We start from the raw sequence: 8,176 nt of genomic DNA, 5'->3' as shown, positions 1-8,176 counted from the left end.
ACAAACAAACAAACAAACAAAAGCATTTACTGGGAAAAGGCTAAAGATCTCTCACTGGGCTACAATTGTCCCACGTGGAAACAAGGGGCCGTAAGATCACTATCTGATTAAGTCAGAGGCTCCACTCACCAGCCCTACGTAAGCTAAATGCCAGGTATTAATGGAAGCAGAAATTGTAACATATAGCTTGTTGAAAAAGTCTGTGACTGAGGTTAGAAGGCAGGTTTCCATGCAGGTTGCTCTACTTAGAAGTTGTATGATCATAACCACATTATTTGATCTCACTTCCCAGTTAATCTCATGAACCCAATGCCTGACACATAGCAGGCCTTTAATGAATGAAGGAATGATGTTGTTGTGAACATCTAACAAGAAAATGCATGTGTATATTCTCTGTAATAGTTAAAGCACTGCACATGTATAATTACTATTATTGCTAAAAATAGATTTCTATGACTCTATAATTCACTCTGAATCCTCGAAGATAGATTGTCTTAACAGGGCCATGTGGACAGAGGTTAAGCCATTGACCTGGGGTGTAAATTGCTTTTCCTCTTAAGCAGATTTGCCCAACTTGGAGCTCTAGCAACTGAATGCCAGAGATAGTTTCTTAGAGTCCTTTCGTTGCATATGTGTGCATGTGCTGTATGTGTATGGAGAGTGCGACGTGTGGTTATCAATAGGATGGTAATGTTTGCACTTCTCATACTACTCAAATACATTAAAAATAAAATCTCTCTTCTTATTGCCTGTTTCATTTTAATTTCTTTCCCAGCCAGCTCATTTGAGCCAAAAGGAAGGCAAGAATTTTCCACCTTGCTGCTTAATTGGCAGTCTGACATTTGGCCCCTTGCATCGCTCAGAAGTTTGGCCACAATGACTAGCCTCCTTCACGCCAAGCAGCATTAGTGCTTTGTTAACACTAGGCAGCGGCACAAGCACAAAGTCTCTTTGCAGTTACAATATGACTTCATGTAGCTTACATCTGAGGGAAAAAAACAAACAAACAAACACCAAAGAAGGTCTGGACAGTTTCTTTAGGAACAAACAGGAAGTAAAAAGAGAGCTATGGCATAATCTGGCTTAAGAAGAAGTTAGTGCATCACCATGCATGCCGCTGATAGAATTTTGCAGGGACAATAGGGATTTGGACAAGTTTAAATTATCAACAGAATAAGTCTTGAAGCAGGCATGTGTTTTCAGTAGGTGGGGAGAAGCAAGCCTGCAAAAAACACCTTCTCCACATGTCTCCCAGCCTTGCTTTCTGTTGCTTCTGCTAATATCTTCTTATCATAATCCAGTAAACAACTGCCATATTGGCCTCTGTTGAAAACTATTGAATATACACCACTTTTGGAGAAGTTGCCTGGGGAAAATGGTTGTTCTCCATGCTTCATCCACTGTTACTCCTTAGAGAGTCTATGGATATCAGAGTTCTGAATCTATCATCCACAAACTAGGAAGAAGAAGAACCCAATACTTCCCACTAGTTTGGAATGCCATGTACAACTGACTAGATTAATACTGATAATTTGTGTTTCCTACAAAGAGAGAACATACAACTAGTTAGGGAAGAGATTTTGTGTGTCCAGTTTTTCTGCATGGAATCTGACAGCCCTCACTGCATCAGGGTTGCTACAGGCCCTTCACATGGGTCTTGCATTCTGTATTCTCTCTAGTGAAACCTCTTTCTGCTAGACTCTGCCAGCTCAGAATAGAACTTGAGGCCATGCTACTTTTTGTTTCATTTCATTCTCTCTGAGCTCTAAAAAAGATCCTGAAAACTATAATTTTCCAGGAAAGGTCTAGGGCTGACCATCAGTAGAATGAGAATCCCCCTTCTGTTCTGACTCTGTGCTTAGGGCTTCCTAACTTTCCACACAAGGGTCCATATTCCTCATGCTATTTCCATCTACCATCTTCCCTCTTCAATAAACCTCTCACATTCCTCATTTACACTAAGACAGGGATTCCCTGTCTCACAACTATTGATATTTTGGGCTGGATAATTCTTTGTTGTGGGTGACAGGGGCACTGTCCTGTGCATTGTAGGATTCTTAGCAGCACTCCTGGCCTCTCCCCACCAGATGCCAGTAGCATCCTCTTTCTCCAGTGGTGACAACTAAAAATGTCCCAGACTTTGCCAAATGCCCCCTGGGGATACTATAACTTCCAGTTAATAACTAGTGCACTAAAAGGGACTTCAACAGTGGTCCTTTCTCAGGGAATTGGCAATAAGGTATGGAGACTATCTTATGATCGATGTTTAGGCATGTACTAGCTTAATGACCTTCTTTGGGATCCTGAAATCACTTAATGAGGGTAGCCCCTTCCTGAGGGTAAGGTAGCACATGTAGTCATTAGCTGTTTTATCAGGATTTTATAATGGGGACGTATAATAAACCAATCACAAGCATTTGGCCAAAATCAAAAGCTTTGTTATGTGTAAAACCTCCTATTCATTGGACTTCTGGGCCAATGCACTCCCTTAAGATCCCAGAATGGCTCTCTGCTGGGCAGAAGGGATGATCTCCATCCCTTAAAAGATGAATTTCCAAGCTCAAAATATACAGCTATAAAACCTAGCACCTTAGAAGCCAGTATCTGTATGCATAGGCTCATATAATTTACAGTCCTAACCAGAAGGTGATGTCATCAACCAAGACACATATTCCACACCTCGTTTTCCCGTGGTAGGATTTACACTTTCTTGGAGAATGTTAAGTTGGCAAAGAGTGCCGAAAGTGAGCAACAAAGACCCAGGGAAGGCAAAAACTATTCCTTAAGAATAAAGTCCTATTCCTGTGTGGTTTGTGATCAGCCAAAATGTGAATGCCTCAGCATATTTTGTGCAATGTAAAATCATTTACCATGGCATGAGTGAGGGTTACTTTAAATAGAATGAGAGAAAATTACTATTGCAGTAAGGAAGCTAGCTAATGAGCTTTAGCTTGTGACAGAGTCCTTTTGGGGATCTGGCAAATTCAGGCAACTGACTGAAACTCAATATTAGGTCTACCGGTTGGCTTGGATAATCCAATTTTAGCAAACAGGAGATATGAGCATAGACCTCTGAGTCTAGGAACTCTTATGACAGTAAGAAAAAGACTCCCTCTTCTTTTATTCTGCTTGAAAAATTATATCCTAAGGCAAATGAAAAGGACTTTACCCCCAAATTTTAAGGAGAATTAAATTTGTATATCCAGCCAATTATTTGTGCTATACACATCTACAATCCATTCGTTTCTTTGGACTTCTTAAATTTATTTATATAGCAAGTCTCCTGGCACTTATATTGATTCCAATGCTACTGATGAAGTTGAAAATGTTGAATGATGTGTTCTAAATCTTCAGAGGTTATTAAGTTCCAGCATGGATTTAAGTTTTTAAACTCAACCTCAGGAATACACACCACTTATAAATAGCTATAAAGGCTCTGCTTTTCCTCCCACTTTGAGGGTAGCTCATAGAATCACAAATCCAAAGGCACTTCATTCTTCTGGCAATGAGATTTTCCTGCTTTAAAAAAATTAACTCATGACGTGACTTTTGCAAATCTACAGTTTTGGGATGAATGCCTATGCAACTGAATTGGAGGCAGCACATTCTTTCTTGGCCATTTGAACTTCATATTAATCATACAGAGTAGAGTTGATGCAAGCCCAAAACATGAAACTAAAGCCCAACACTCATTACCAAGGGGAGAAGTGCATCATGGAAGACGTAACATTCTATGCCGTTGCTTGAATTTTTTTCTTAAAGCATTATGTCTAAGGGGAAATGGGCAGTCACTTGCTTAGGCCTGTGATTCATGACCATCCAACAGTCCTGCATGGATCCAGTACACTCTCTGTGCTTCTGATGCTTTTTCTCTTTCTCAGAGCCTTAATGAATACAAATAAGAAAACCCCTTCTTAAACTTTAAATAAGCCATATGTTTAGTAAATTTTTTTTTAAAGGTAGTAATGAGAGACATGGATTCTTAACAGGTTTATGGGCAAAGGGGTCTGATATTAAATCTTATTACTAAAGCCCTACTGAATAAAAGCCTTCCCAAACCTTTGAGCAGCTCCACCCTGTATCCTTCAAATGCTTACTGTTGCCCAAACACATTTGCTACTCTTGGTCACTACTGTGCAATTAATATGTTTTTCACACCATAAATCATCTTCTTCTAACCCTCAACTTCTTAGGGAATTTATGTCCAGACTGGAATCAACCATCAAGTCTTAAAGGAAGCCATCCCTATCTTCCCAGTTGGTGATAATGGTTCTTTTCTCCCCTTTCCTCGCCACATTGTATGTATCTCTGCTACGATGCTTAACTCATTACCCTGTGATTCTCCCTGTGTATTTCTGTCTCCTTCTTTGATTCATAATCTCTTCCAGGGTAGCACTTAACTGTTTCTATGTCCTCAGGGCCAAGCACATAATGCTACTCTATACATTTCTAATAAAAAGATGGATGAATGAGTGACAAAATGAATGGGTGTAAGAATTGTACTGACTACTTTCTGTCTGAAGTTGACAAGGATTCTACAAATGTCCATAGGATTTTCCACCTGTTAAATCAGAGGGTAATGAAAAATATTTGGCTTCCCATGTCTTTGGCATAGCAAGGGGAAGGAGTTCAATCACATAAGAAATGTACTTTGAGCAGGACTATGTTCCCACCTCCTTAATTGTAATTCGACTCTTTCATTTTCTAGTTTTTAAAAGTTATTGTTTGGTAATTTTTCAGGAAAAATTTGAATCAAGCATCACATGTTAGATAAATTATTATATAACAAGGGAGACAAAGCAAGTAGCCTCAGAAGGTCACAAAACAACTCAAGGCAAAATAGAGGCTGGTGCTGGACATCGTACCTTTTGGTTCAAGCAGCCTATGAAATGATCCATTCAAGCTTATTATTGTCCTGACTGTTTTATAGAGATTGTGGAAATGGTACTTATTAAATTACGGTGTTCTCTTTTTGAGGGGGGTCAGTAAGATGATTTTGTTTCACACATAGTTTTGTTTTTTCTTAAAGACACAGTACATAACATACTAAATCAGCTTTTCTTCTGCCTTTGGCTCCTGGGAGGTTTAGAATCTAGTAAGTGGCTCATCCCTAAGAAGTGTTTCAGATGAAGATTTACACTTTCGTGTTGGTCTCATTTCTGCCAAAATTTATCTTTCTGTCTTTGTATTTCTTTTTGCTTCTTTATCAACATCTAATAATATTATCTTACCATTTTATGATACTTTTATAGACTATCATAAATTTTTTTTGAAGTAGGGTAATAGAAAATATTAAATATTTACATAAAAACAGAATGAATAGTCAAAATATTTAAAAACTACTGTGGCATTGTCATTGACCAATCGGTAAGGTGGAATTCATTAACAACAAAAATGTCAAAATAGTGCATACAGGCAGAACATCATTCTTGTTTATAAATAAGTTAAATAGCATAGTTCACAGTAGAAGACCAAGCATTCAGCTTGGACTCAGAAGACCAGAAAAAGCAGCACCAACCAGGATGAAAAGTACTAAACCAAAGGTCAAAAAGATCCCATTTGGAAAGCTTGGTTCTGCCTGTTACTCACTTTTTGAGTTTCAGTTTTATCATATGCAATAAAGAAAAAATACTTTCCTATTTCACAAGGCTGATAGAGAAGATATATGAGTTTTTGGCGAAAAAAAAAAAAAAGAAAAAAATACTGTATGATGTAGAAATGCCATACCCCCTACAATTATTTGGGCTTTTCAGTGAAAATTTTCAATGAGTCACATCATTTTCTTCCAATTTTTTCATAGAGGAAAACATGGTTATATATTATAAATGCCTCTACCTTAGTCTCTTTGGATAACCTTGCATATTGCTACTGAAGTTGGGGAGTTCCTCCTCCATAAAGCAGAGTAGATACAGAGTGCTGCCAGGAGCTACTACCCTGAGCACAGAAGGCTACTCTATGCAGCAGCCTTGGGACTGGGCCACATGGCCATAGAAGCAGCCAGAAAGGAAGAAAGGGTGGGGTGAAGCCAAAATTCAAGCTAGGCATTTTCAACTTCAGCCCTTAGCTAGCGAGGTCATTTTCCATGTAATCTGTGTTTCCACTAGATTCAATGTCTCTTAAATGTTGAACACACAAAATCTGAACCCATCCTATGAGCCATCTAGGCCAACACAATGATGTGTGCATTCCTGGCATTGTCATCTGGATCAGGAATTAGTGTGAGCCCAGGAATCAAGCCTGGGCTTGAGGTTACACTTTGACCACCACTTCCATGAGTGTCTTGTACTTAGAGAGGATAGCCCTGGTTTCCAGAGAGTACACTCCATCATATCTCTAAAAGGCAAAAGTGTCTGGGGGTTCAGAGACTAGGTTAGAATTCCAGCTCTACCACGGACTACCTGTGGGGCTTTTGCCTTCAGTTTCCTCATATGTTGTGTGGGAATAATAAGAGAACCTACTTCAGAGTAGTAGCAAATCTAATGAGCTCATTCATGTAAAGCATTTGAAATACTACATGTAGAAGCATTCTGTAAAGTAAAATATAATTATCAATGCCCACACATGTATACTCTCCTATTAAAGTTATACAGTTTCAAACTCTAACTTTGCAAGGCTGCTACTGATTCTACATGCTCATTTTCCACCCCTTCACAAAAAGTATTTGTCATAACCACACTAAATCCTTGTTTTCAAGAGATATTTCATCCAGGTAGTCTTTCCACATCTGTTTCTCAAATGAGACAGATGTCTATTACTTTATGTCTTATTTCTTGCATAAAAATAAAGTCTGCCTCCTACTTGGATTGTGAGCTTTCTGAGGACAAGGCCTATATTTCTCCATACCCATATCACCTCCAGCATAACCTGACTAAGAGTTGGTGCTCAGAAAATGCTGAATAAAATTATAAAAGAACAAGTTTAATGTTTTGGGATACTGTGCACAGGCTTGTGAGGTGTCTACCAACATAACATGATTCCATAGATACAAGGAGAAATATCTGATATTCCCAAATGCTCATTCACGGCGATTGGGCTAATTTCTTAAAGTTCTACTCATTCATTTATTCATGCATATTAGTCCATTTTCATGCTGCTGATAAAGACATACCCAAGACTAGGCAATTTACAGAAGAAAGAGGTTTAATGGACTTACAGTTGCATGTGGCTGGGGAAGCCTCACCTTCATGGCAGAAGGCAAGGAGGAGTCAAGTCACATCTTACTTGGATGGTAGCAGGCAAGGAGAGAGTTTGTGCAGGAAAACTCCTCTTTATAAAACCATCAGATCCTACGAGAACAGCATGGGAAGGACCCACTGCCATGATTCAATTACCTCCCACTGGGTCCTTCTAACAACATGTGAGGATTCAAGATAAGATTTGGGTGGGGACACAGCCAAACAATATCATTCCATCCCTGGCCCCTCCAAATCTCATTTCCTTACACTTCAAAACCAATCATGCCTTCCCAACAGTACCCCTGTATGCCTATGAGACTGTAAAATCAAAAGCAAGTAAGTTACTTCCTAGATACAGTGGGGTACAGGCATTGGGTAAATATATCTGTTCCAAATAGGAGAAATTGGCCAAAACAAAGGGGCTGCAGACCTCAAGCAAGTCTGAAATCCAGCAGGGCAGTCAAATCTTAAAGCTCCAAAATGATCTCCTTTGATTCCAGGTCTCAAATCCAGGCCACACTGATGCAAGAGGTGGGTTCTTATGGTCTTGGGCAGCTCCACTCCTGTGGCTTTACAGAGTACAGCCTCCCTCCCAGCTGCCTTCATGGGCTGCATTGAGCATCTGCAGCTTTTCCAGGCACACAGTGCAAGCTGTTGGTGGATACACCATTCCAGGATCTGGGGAACAGTAGCCCTTTTCTCACAGCTCCATTAGGCGGTACTTCAGCAGGGACTCTATGTGGGGGCTCCAACCCCACATTTCCCTTCTGCACTGTCCTAGCAGTGGTTTTCCATGAGAGCGCTGCCTCTGCAGCAAACTCCTGCCTGGATATCCAGGTGTTTGTTTCCATACATCTTCTGAAATCTAGGCAGAGATTCCCAAACCTCAGTTCTTGACTTCTGTGCACCTATAGGCTCCACACCACATGGAAGCTGCCAAGGCTTGGGGCTTGCACTCTCTGAAGCCACAGCCTTAGCTGTGCCTTGGCCCTTTTAGCTGT

This window comes from Symphalangus syndactylus, chromosome 18 (genome assembly GCF_028878055.3).
Source record: "Symphalangus syndactylus isolate Jambi chromosome 18, NHGRI_mSymSyn1-v2.1_pri, whole genome shotgun sequence".
In the NCBI taxonomy this organism is placed as follows: domain Eukaryota; kingdom Metazoa; phylum Chordata; class Mammalia; order Primates; family Hylobatidae; genus Symphalangus; species Symphalangus syndactylus.
This window is presented reverse-complemented; position numbering follows the sequence as displayed.